The following is a 12863-nucleotide window of genomic DNA, read 5'->3' on the forward strand; positions in this document are numbered from 1 at the left end:
TTAACACTTACAGTGAGTTAGTTATTATCATTGTGGCTGCTGTTGTTATTATTGTCTTGAGTTCACAGAATTTCAAGAGGGTTAAAAAAATCACTGGTTAAATTTGGAATTCTTGAGCCCCCCTAAAAAATCTAACATAGCTTTATTTTATTTAGAGTCCTTTTTGTTTTTTAAACTTTGGCGAGTATATGTTTGAATTAAGATAATTTGCAATGACTGTTATACAAACAACTCAGAAGCTCAGTAGATTAACTGAGAAATAAACAGAATAAAAGATGTATTTCTCACATCTGTCACAGCCTCTCTGGGTGGTGGGTTGGGTTTCTGTCCTGCCACAGCAATTAGGGTTCTAGCTTCTTCCATCTAGTGAATCCACTGCCTTCTGGGGCCTTAGAGTCGTCTGGGATCCTGGAATCATCTGCTAGATCTTCTGCGCCAATGAGGCGGGTAGGGGAACAGAGGGTCTCATGAGATTTAGGGGTCAGGCCTAGAAGCGGCACACATACCTCTACCACATTTGAATGGCCCAAGTGGGTCGCATGACCACACCTAGAGGTGTACCTGGAAATGTAGTCTTCTTATGTGCCCAGGGTGAGAATGAAATGGTTAGTGAATATGACCTTGTGGCTATGTCTATCATTAAAAAGTTCAATTACTGTCTTTGCAACATAATAGTTGATTGAATTTGGGAAAGTGTCTAGGCCTCAGGTTGGTTGGTTTGTTTTTATTTCTAAAATGATGGCATAAATGATACCTACCAAGCAGGGCTGTTATGCGAATGAAATGAGATTATTCATGTAGAGTGCATAATAGAGGGCCTAACACATAGCAGGCACATTGAATTTCCTGTCTGGTTCTCCTTGCATGAGGAGCAGACTGATTTAATCACTGTGGTTTTGTAATATACTTTAATATTTAATTGGGCTAGTCTTTTACCAGTTTTCTTTTTGTTTGTTCATTTGTTTGTTTTAATGTACCTTATTTTTTCAGAGCAGTTTTAGGTTGAAAGAAAATTTGAGTGGTAGGCACAGAGATTTCCCATATCCCCCGTCCCCATATGTACCCAGCCTCCCCTACTGTCAACATCTCCCACAACATCTCCCACCAGAATAATGCATCTGTTACCTCTGTGAACCTACATTGACACAACATTATCCAGTCTTCTTTTAATAAAATAAACACTTTTTGAGATGGCTTTTTCTTCCAGGTGAACTACTGTGTAACTTTTTCCCCCTCTGAAAGTATATCTTAGCCTGACTTCTCCAGAAAGTACAGGCCAAGACAAAAGGCTTAATATTATTAGGAAGTGCAACCCCAGGAGACACCCAAGAGCATCCCAGAGAATGAAGCAGGGAAAGTAGAGCCTATACAAGAAGGTGCTAGCTCACTGGCTGCTTCTCTGTGCACCTGATTGTTTCTACATGGCTGTCCCTGAGAATTTGAACAGCGTCTCAAGCCAGTCAGTCCATGAGGAAGAAGGGGCCCTCATAACTCATTGGTTGAAGTTTCACTCACTGGCCCTTGTATCTCGTTATATTTAAGTTTCATCCCACAGGGAGTTCACTCCACACATCTCAGGGTTGAACATGACTCAGAGCCTAGTGTTCCATAGTGTGTCATGCCCAGGTGTCAGACGGGGTCCTGGACAGATCCCAGGCAGAGCCAGCGCAGGACAGTTGGCAGAGCAATGGAAGGGATGCTGAGAGAACGTAAATATGGAATAAGTTCCCTTCTTTCTGTTATCCAGTTTTCCCATTCTAGAACATAGCAATACCATTTGAAAAGGAAGTTCTCCCATTTACTCCTAAAGGCATGTTCCTTATGTTCTCTTGGATTTGCTTCCATTAGGATCAAATTAACAAAAAGCTATATTATAAAAGGGAGAGGGTGGGACCCCTCAACTTAATGAAGAAATGTCATCTCCTGATGTAACCACCAGTCCCTGTGAAGTAACCTAACTTAAAGAGAAAATGCAGACAGTATGATACTGTTTTGAAAGTCAAAGGGATTTGCTATTGCCTTTGGAGGAAAGACTTGACTCATTCCCTGGCATAGGAGCCTGGGGATTAGAGGATCAGTTAGCATTCTCCTGCCTCTCCCAAGCCGCTTCTGATCATCATCAAGGCAACTTATATTCTCCCTAGATGCTTATTAATGTACCCTACAGCTTCGTACTTAGCAGTAAATTACTCTTGTTCAAAACGTGACTTGAGAACCACGTGGTAGCCAACTTAGCGCTGAATCCTGTGGAATGTTCAGTGTTGAAAAAGACCTGTGATGGATCTCCCTCAAACAGAGTATACTCCCCTGCCTGCCACCAAAAACTCAAACTCTTTCTAGACCATAAATAAGATCCTGGGCACTGTAAGTACCTCCAGTGAGCTATATGGAAGGAACTTGCCCCATCTTTTGACATGCTAGGAGTCTGAAAGTCAGTTACAGGTGATCGTTTTGCACTCAAGAGAATGGTCTCTATGAGTCTGGTTTTTCCCTCCTGTACAAAAAACTTCTAATAAGATCCAGGTGAAAAGTTTCTGGCCTACGATATTGAGGGGTCTAATATGTGCAACCAAAGATACCAGTTATTTGTCAGGATGATTATTCTGGGACACGCTGAGCTCTAGGTTGGTCCTTGTCTAATCACAGAATTGCTGCATGCCCTTTGGAGGTATTTTACTAGCTTCTCCATGTCTAGATGTACTAGTGTTATTATACAATATCAGATTTCCCCACAAAATGCCATTGCAATTGGCTATTCATTTGTGTGCACCAACATTATTATTTACTGTACTTAGTCCGTTTTGTAGTATTTAGTGACCTTCACCAGAAGTTCAGCATTCTTGGCAGACATTTTTCCCTTGGCCACAGAGGAACCCTGTATTTCTCTGGCTCTGGCTCCTTCCAAGAGATGGGAATGTAATAGCAGCAGCTGAGGATATGAAAATAACTGGGAACAAAATAGACATCAAATTCAGAAAAGGACTGAAAAAAAAAACAGCAGAAGCAGTTCTTTTTCGACACTGAACATTCTATAGGATTCAATGCTAAGTTGGCTATCACATTGCTATTTTAAACAGAGGGAAAAACATAGGTAGATCGACTTGTGATTTTATATTTTAAACACAGATACAGAATTCTGACTCCAGATTTTACTCTTAGATCCATGTGGGTGATTAATCGTAAATTCTGAAAAACATGGATAAAAGAATAGAACAGACTTCTAATACAGTTCCCTTTTTAACCAGACATAAATAAAACTTTAGAACTTCACCAAAAAATGAGTCTAGTGGGGTGGATGATGTTTCTGTTAATAATTTTGGAGTGTGCTTTTTTTTCGGGTTTTTTTTTTTTTTTTTAAAGCTTCACTGATTGGAAGGCTCAAGTTCATTGAGATACACAATGTCTTTGAGTGAGCCTTCCAAAAATCCGAATGTCTCCTTCTGGCATGAATTGTTCTTTCTGCAGCATTCCATGCTGACACAGCCACATTTCTTCCATTATATGTTCTGTTACCCATGAGACTGCAGGAGAGTCCCACCTAAAAGCATTAATGTTGCTACATTACCATAAAAGTCTGCCCTGTGAGTATTACTCAAAAAACAAACAAATGGGCCACATTAGAACAGACTGATAGTAGCCTCCCCTCTTGGATTGAAGAAAACATCCACTTAACACTCTGGTTGCTGGAGATTCATTCCTGCAAAGAGGATATCAACTTCGAAAGTTAAAGCCTTTCTGCAGTGTACAGAGACATCCATCACCTTTTTTGCTTTTTTTGTTTTTATTTTTTCCCTAAGGTATTTAAGATATGTGCAGTATCTTAAATCTCAAGCTATCTTTGAGATCAAGGAGGAGAAATATTTAAACATTTATGCATTCAGTTCATGATTCAGAGATTTATTTATAAAACTGTTGATTTTGGGACACCCAACTCTTGCATTTAAACTGCTGAAGTGAGTCATGTTTGTGGGAGGTAATTACTACCAGAAAGTACAACTAACTTGTAAGCTTCTCTTTAAAATGTCCACTCACAATCTACAATTACTGCAAATAACAGGCTTACCAGGACTTTTGCTCTGTTTTATGGCTGTGTATATTTATTATGAGTGCATTAGGCAATACCCAATACCCAAACATACTTTTCTCGCATAGGGGTTCTTGTAGGAGAAATGAGTCCCTTTATTAGTATCAGTGTAGATTTCTGAGGATGTAGGATTGGAAAGATATAAACTCAAAGTATCCCTTCCATTACAGGAAACAGCCTGGAGAACAGCTGGTTCAAGAGTAATAATAGATTCCAATTGTCAGAAAATGTATACCTATGATTTGTGCATCGTTAAAGAGTATTTCCAACCCACTGAAATTCTAGCAGGCACTTCCCTCTTTAACACCTCCATGCCTCTCTGAGGCATCTTTGTGTCCTCCTGGGAGGCTCTCTGGTTCTTCATTTTGTGACTGATGAAGTCCACGCCTAACTGACTAGAAACCGAGTGGGCAGCTTCTTGTGGGCCATAATGTCAGAGCCTCTGAGAACATCCTGCAGTTCATGGCTGTTTCCACACTGATCAGTGCCTAAAATTTCACAGATAAGATGTCCAGAGGTGGCTTACACCTATAATCCAGCACTTTGGGAGGTTGAGGCAGGAGGATCACTTGAGGCCAGGAGTTTAGCACCAGCCTGGGCAACGCCATAAGGAGACCTCAGTCTCTACCAAAAAAAAAAAAAAAAAAAATTAGGAACAAAGATATCTAGAGAGCTGGTGTCGTAGAAAGTAGAAAGAGCAGTAGAAGGGAATTTGGTGTTTGAGTCAGAGTAAATAAGAGACTGCTGCAGCAGGGGTTGGGGAAATCACCAGAAAAGAAAGGCTGGAATTTCCAAAGACAAACTCTGGCTACCTGATGTTTTTGCCCTGCCATATCCTTAACCTGACTTGGACTTAACCTTGCTCAAAGCAACTCCGTTGGGAAACCAAGGCCTCCCGGTCTTCCCTAAAGCTCCCTTGACTCCTGCACCAAACATACTCTTCTTCAGTGGGTTTAAGACTTAACCAACTAAATAACCATGCCTCTTTACGCTGCCTATGATTCAACGGCCTTACTGCACCTGTCCACGTTCATTCATTCATACTGTTTCACTCATCATTTATTCAGTACTATTGACCGAGTGCCCTCTATGTGTCAATTGTTGTGACAGGCCAGACATGGCGGTTCATGCCTGTAATCCCAGCACTTTGGGAGGCCAAGGCAGATCACCTGAGGCCAAGAGTTCAAGACCAGCCTGGCCAACATGGCGAAACCCCATCTCTACTAAAATACCAAAAAAAAAACAAAAAAAAAAAAATTAGCTGGGTATAGTGGTGGGTTCCTTTAATCCCAGCTACTCGGGAAACTGAGGCAGGAGAATCGCTTGAACCCAGGAGGCGGAGGTTGCAGTGAGCTGAGATCGTGCCATTGCACTCCAGCCTAGGCAACAAGAGTGAAACTCCATCTCAAAAAAAAAAAAAAAAAAAAATTTGTTGTGCCAGGTGCCGGAACATAACCCAATCCCTGTCTTTGAGGAACATATTGACTGGTTAGAAAGACAGACCTCAAGAGTGGCAATTTCAGAACTGCATGACGAATGTTACATAGGAGTGAGTGGTGTTATGGAGACACATCAGAAAGGCACCATACCTGAGCCTGGGGAGCAGAAAGCACTTCCCACGAGTGCCCATGTTTCAGCGAAGACCTGAAACACAAGGGAGGATAGGCAGGGGACTTAAGGGGAAAACGAAGGTAAAGAGACCAGGTGTAATATTCTGCGCAGGAGGAAAGAAAGAGGCCAAAGTCGGTGAGAAACATGAATGTGCTGTTTAGGGATGTGTGATTAGTCAAAAATGGATGGAGCCAACTTTAGATCAATAGTAGAGTGATGATAGAGGAGGCTGGACAGGGAGACCAGGATGTGAAGGACCTTGTGTGCCATACTAAGGAGTTTGAATGTCAGTGGGACCTATCGAAGGACACATCCTATGTGCTGCATTTTCCTTCCAGGTACTACTGAGGCCTGACCCTGCTAAGCCTCCCAGATCAGATGAGACTGGGTGCATACAGGGTGGTGTGGCTGCAGACCCCATGTAGGGTGTTTCTATTGGAGCAGCCATCCATCGGATTCTTTATATGCTTGCATCTAAGCTTGCAGGCTTAATCTTGAACAAATTTGTACACCCCCAAACATTTGGCCAGCTTTCCTCTCCTAACTTTCCTCAATTGACGTTGGTCGTGGCCAGAACTACACACTCTTTGAGTCCTCTGACTTGTGGCATTGCCTAATTCGTTCTACCTCTCTCAGCCACACACTCCACACTCCTCAGCTTTACGATCCATCTGGACCCAGAGCTTACCTATAACCCTTCTAGTTCACATATTTCATGGAAGTCTCTCTCTTCCTCAATTTTAATTCAAATTCAGGTCTGGAACATATAAAAATGTTACCATTCACTCAACAAATATTTAAGGAACTAGTACTACATGTTAGGAAGTGTTCCAGGCAGTACAATAATGACAAAAAAAGATTAAGTCCCTACCCTCATGGAGATCACATTTTAGAGGAAGAAAATAGACAAACAGTTTATCAGATTGCAATATATATTTTTTTAACAATCATTGTTATTTAAAAATTGGTATGAAATAATGATGGTTATAAAGAAAACTTAAGTAAGGGCTGCTGGAGTATGTCATTTTATGTAAGATTTATATCTATATATGTACACACACAAATATACATACATATACACATAGACAACCACAAATAGAATTAATACATGCTTCTATAAATATGTACCAACAAATTTTTAATGACTTCAGGTTTCAACAATTAAAAATGTCGTATAACTAGTTTGAAGTTAGAGATAAGTGATGTTATTGTCACTTATAAATTTCAGGTCTCAAGAATCTTTCTGATTCTTTTGTTTATCAAATTCAATGTGTAATTATATATTTAGCCTTGTAATGTAATATAGTACACAGAATTTTGCAATAATCTTACAGTCTTCCCTTTGTTTGAAATACAAATATGACTCATTGTATTTCTGAATTAGCATTTTTCATTAAGAAAATATAAACATTTCATTATATTTTATTTTAATTTTCCATTTAGAATGATGGCAAAACATTATTGGTGCAACCTTGTGGGCAAGAGTAGGGATTTTGATAGAGTGACATAAATCCTATAATATGTGCCTAATAGGAGTGACAGCAGAGGGGGATGGAAGAGCAATATATGATAAAATAAGAGCTGGGACTTTCCAGAATTGTAAGATGGCAGGAGTACTCTGATTAAAAGCACACTAGTAGCAAGCAGGATAAATAAAAATAAATGTACAACATAGTAAATTGAAGAACATCAACAAAAAAGAGACAAATATTAAAAGCTATCCGAAAGAAGAGATTCCATGTGAAGGAACACTCAGTAGATGGACAGTGGACTTGAGATGTAAGAAGACAGTGATATCTTCCTGGGCTGAGAGAAATTAACTTTCAATCGAGGATTTTATACCAAGCAAAACTATTAAAATGCATAAAATTAGGACATTTTTATAATCACAAAGACTTAGACAAGTAACCAATCATAAACTATCATTACAGGATATTCTTTTAAAGAATGAATGTAAAGAGCTTTTGCATGGCAAAAGGAACAGTCAGCAGAGTAAACATACAACCCACAGAGTGGGAGAAAATCTTCACAATCTATACATCCAACAAAGGACTAACACCCAGAATCTACAAGGAACTCAAACAAATTAGCAAGAAAATAACAAACAATCCCATCCAAAAGTGGGCTAACGACATTAATAGACAATTCTCAAAAGAAGATGTACAAATGGCCAACGAGCATATGAAGAAATGTTCAGCATCACTGATGATCAGGGAAATGCCAATCAAAACCACAATGCAATAACACCTTACTCCAGCAAGAATGGCTCTAATAATAATAATAATAAAAGATGTTGGTGACAATGCGGTGAAAAGGGAACACTTCTGCACTGCTGGTGGGAATGTAACTAGTACAAACATTATGGAAAACAGTGTGGAGATTCCCTAGGAACTAAAAGTAGAACTACCATTTGATGCAGCAGGCAAAAATATGCTTGGAAACTTAAATAACACAGGTTAAAGAGGGAAATCACAATAGAAATTACAGTTAGCATTAAACAGTAATGAATGCACTACATAGCAAATGGCTAAAGTTATGGTAGTCAGAGGTCAATTTATAGCACAAAATGACATCTTTAAGAAATAAGATATATTGGCTGGCTGAGGCAGGCAGATCATAAGGTCAAGGAGTTCAAGACCATCCTGGCCAACATGGTGAAACCTCGTCTCTACTAAAAATACAAACAATTAGACAGGCGTGGTGGCACACGCTTGTAATCCCAGCTACTCCAGAGGCTGAGGCAGGAGACTCACTTGAACCCGAGAGTGCAGAGGTTGCAGTGAGCTGAGATCACACCACTGCACTCCAGCCTGGGCAACAGAGCAAGACTCCGTCTCGGTGGGAGGGAAGGAAAGAATATATTTTAAAATAAATTAGCGATTGGATTAAAAAGTTAGAAAAAGAAAAGCAAAATAAACACAAGAAATGTAGAAGAAAAGAAATAATAAAGAATAGAAATTAATTAAAGGAGCAATAGATTGGATAAATAAAACCAAAAGCTTTTTATTTGAATAAAGGCAATCAAGAAAAAATACAAAAGGCACAAATGTATAATATTAGCATCTAAATAAGGGACTTTCCTATAAATATATGAGTTTTTAAAAAATACATTGTATTGTGTATATTTGAGATTTGTGACAGGATATTATAGGATACATATAGTCAAGCAGTTACTATAGTGAAGCAGATTAACGTACTTGTCGTCTCACATAGCTACTAAAATCTACTTAACAAAAATTCCTAATACAGTACAATTTTATTAACTGTAGTCCTCATGTTTCACATTAAATCTCTAGACCTGTCCATCCTACGTATTTACTATTTTATATCCTTTGACCTACATCTCCTCACTTCCTCTCCCCACCCCACCCATGGGAACCACTGTTTTCCAGATGGAGATGTTTTAAAACTACAAAATACTACTAGTAACAAATTTAAAATTTTAGATGAAATAATTTCTTTAAAATAAATTACAAAATTGGTTGAATGAAAATTTGACAATATGAATAGTCTAATCGCTGTTAAAGAAGTGAAGTCAGTAACCAAAACTCTTCCCCCCCAAAAAGCCACCGGGTACTGATGATTTTACAGCTGGGTGTTGTATCTTCAAGGTATAGTCTCTAACTTATGCACATTATTTCAGGGAGCTGGAAAAGAGGAAAAGCCACAGAGCTCATTTTCAAACCTAGTGTAATCTTGAGATCAGAAAAAATACAAGAAAATAAAGCTATAGATCCATTTCATTTATCAGCAGAGAGATAAAACATTCTAATTCAAATGTTAGCAAATCAAAATCAGCAGTGTTTATGTTCCAGTTCGGTTCATATCAGGAATGGAAGGATGGTTTCAAGAAGAGATTCCAAAATATTTTGATATGGTATGCCATATTTAGATGTTAAGAAAAGCCTTATGATTATCTCAGTAACTCCAGAAAAGCATTTGATGAAAATTAATATTCATCATAATTTTAAAATGTATTAACAAACTAGGAATAGAAGTGAATTTTATTTACCTAATATTCAAAAATCTGCAGGAATCCTGCCTATTGATGAGACTTTAGAAGCATTACCATTAAAGTCAGGGACAAGATAAAGATATTTTATGTCACCACTTCTATTCAATAATGTACTAAAGGTTATAGTCAATCCAGTAAGGCAAATAAAAACATAAGGGTATAGAATTGGAAAGAAATGTGAAGCATACTTACATACACATAAAATCTAAGAGGTATTATTTCTAATGATTAACCAATACATGATTCTAAATCAAAGTTGAGAGTTGATCTAGATTTTTTGATACAAAGCACAGCATAATCAGTAACACTCATAACCAGAAAAGCAATACAAAAAACATACTTTTCACAATGGGACAACAAAGACTATAATTCACCTAAGAAGAAATCTAATAAAGATGTACAAGATAATGAAAAAATATATAGCATTATTGAAGTAAAGGAAGTCCTAAATAAATGGAGAAGTCCCAAGTAAAAACCATGGTTTTGGATGGGAAGATTCACTATAATAAAGATGGCAGTTCTCTCCAAATTTATTTATAAATCCAATGCAATTCCATCAGAGTTTTATATTTAACTTGACAAATGTCCCTAATATTTAAATGGTAAAGAAAAGGACAACAATAGCTCAAAAAATTTTGATGATGAACAAGGTGAGGAAGAGATGAATAATTTTTGTAAAATTATAGTGATTGCTACAATGTGATTTTGGCACAGAGACAAGATGACAAGTGGAATGGAATACAGAGCTCAGTCCCATGCATACAGGGAAACGTAATATGTCAAGAGCTGCATTACAGATCAGTGGGGTAATAAAATGGTAGTGGAGCAATTAGTTGTCCATATGGAAAAAGATAAAATTTAATTCTTACCTCATTCCCCAGACTAAATTAAAAACTAAATGTGTACAGCAGTATTTTAAAAATTTAGATAATAGCATACGAGAATATCTTTAAGACCTGAGGGTGGAGAGAGAGTTCTTGAACAATATACTAAGCAATTAAGAAAAAAACTGATAAATTTAGCTCCATTAAAATATAAAACTTCTTTATATCTTAAGTAATGTTAAGATAAAACGTAGACCAAAAGGAGGTATTTACAATGCATATGGCTGACAAAGGATTAGTTGCCAGCATATATAATGATTGCCTGCAAATTAAAAAGAGAGAGAGAAAAAAAATCGCTCATTAAAAAATAGACGGTTATATTAGATAGCAGTTTATAGAAGAGGATTGCCTAATGACCAATGAACATATAAAACATTGTTAAACTTTTTCTAGTAAACAGAGAAATGCATAATAAAAGTAAGTCGCCACTTCACATCATAAGATGATAAAAACTACTTAAAGCCTGATGATACCAAATGGTGGCTTGGATGTGAAGCAAGGTGAACTCTCAAATATTTCTGTTGGGAATGTTAATTTGCACAAAATATTTGGAGAACAATTTGACAACATCTACTAGAGATGAAACTCTATACCCTGTGCACCAGCTTTCCAACCCTAAACAAAGGTTCTTCACAGAGGAACATTTGAAGATTGCTGTGCAAGGACACTTTTATACGAATGTTTATTGTAGCAGTGCTAGAAATGGCAAAAATCAGGAAACCACTTAAATGTCCATCAGTAGGAGAATAGATAAACAAATTTTGATACAAGCAAGCAAAAAACCCCACAAAACAAAATACCATTTAAATGAATGAACTGGATCCACATGTATCAACATGGATTAATTCCATAAATATAACATAGAAGGAAAAATTTCATAAAATATAGTATAGAAAATTGTATGTAAAATATGATGTCATTTATTTATATAAAATTTATAATCCTTCAGAACAATGCTATACATTATTATGGAGATTTCTAAATATGTCACAAAGTAAAAAAATTTATGTAATAAAGATAAACACCAAATTACTGACAGCAACTATCACTGGGGATGGAGAAAGGTGAATAAGATCCAGGAAAGGTGTCTAGGGGGTTTCAACTTTATCTGTAATATTTAATTTCTTAAAAGAGAAATCTGGGGCAAATATGGTAATATCTCAAATTTTGATAAAGCATGGGGGTACAATGTGTTTTCTATATTAATTTTTTACTTTCCCATGTCCATTCATTCAAAATGAGTATCTAGTATATCCCAAACTACTAGAACCAAAGATAGAGCACTGAACTACAAATAGAGCACTGAGCAATAGACAAAAATCTTCAGCCACATAGAGCTTATATTCTAGTGGATATTTTTAAAACTTCACATTTTTTGAAAAGGGAAAAAAGAATAAAAGAAAGACAAATAAGTGGACACAAGGGAATAATTCAGGTCCACAATAAAGAGACGTTAGCATTGTCAATAATGGATAGAATCAGACAGAAGATAAAGTAAAGAAATAGAGGATTTGAACAACACAATAAAGCCAAGGGTTATGACAGACATATACAGAACACTCTACTCAATAATCACAGAATACACATTCTCAGGTGCACATGGGACATTCTCCAGGACAGACCATAGGTTATTTATGTCACAAATTAAGTCTTAACAGACATTTAAAATATGATATCATACAAAGTATTTGTTTCTGACCAAAACAGGATGAAGATACAAATCAATTAGAGAAAGAAAACTGGAAAATTCACCAATTTGTGAAAATTAATACATTATTAAACAACCAATGGATAAAAGAAGAAATCACAAGAAAAAGAAAAAGAAAATACTTAGAGACAAATGAAAACAAAACACAACATTCCAAAACATATGGGATATAGGGAAGGCAGTGCTATGGGAGAAATTTATAACTATAAATGCTTACATTAAAAAGCAAGAATGATCCCAAATAAACAACCTAACTTTACAACTGAAGTAACTAGAAAAAAAAGAACAAATTAAACCCAGAGCTATCAGAAGGAATAAAATAATAAAGATTAGAGCAGAGATAAATGAGATAGAAAATAGTAATAATAAGTAAATAGAAAAATAATAGAGAAAATAGATAAAACCAAAAAATGGTTAAGAAGATCAACAAAATTGACAAACCTTTAGCTAGACTAAGAAAAAAGAGAGAAAAGACTCAGTTTGCTCAAATCAGAAAGAAAATAGGAACATTATTACTGATTCCATGAAAATAAAAAAGATTTTAAGAGAATTCTATGAGCA

General features: G+C 36.7%; 1 long non-coding RNA gene across 1 annotated transcript; it reads right to left on the reverse strand.

Moving 5' to 3' along the window:
- Positions 1 to 4149: 4149 nt before the first annotated feature.
- On the reverse strand, positions 4150 to 5729 carry LOC108515923 (uncharacterized). Its single transcript, XR_001881675.1, has 2 exons — positions 5674 to 5729; positions 4150 to 4708 (listed from the first exon to the last, which is right to left on the reverse strand). It is a non-coding gene; the product is annotated as an uncharacterized LOC108515923 (long non-coding RNA).
- Positions 5730 to 12863: the final 7134 nt, after the last annotated feature.

This window comes from Rhinopithecus bieti, unplaced genomic scaffold (genome assembly GCF_001698545.2).
Source record: "Rhinopithecus bieti isolate Rb0 unplaced genomic scaffold, ASM169854v2 scaffold_35595, whole genome shotgun sequence".
NCBI lineage: Eukaryota > Metazoa > Chordata > Mammalia > Primates > Cercopithecidae > Rhinopithecus > Rhinopithecus bieti.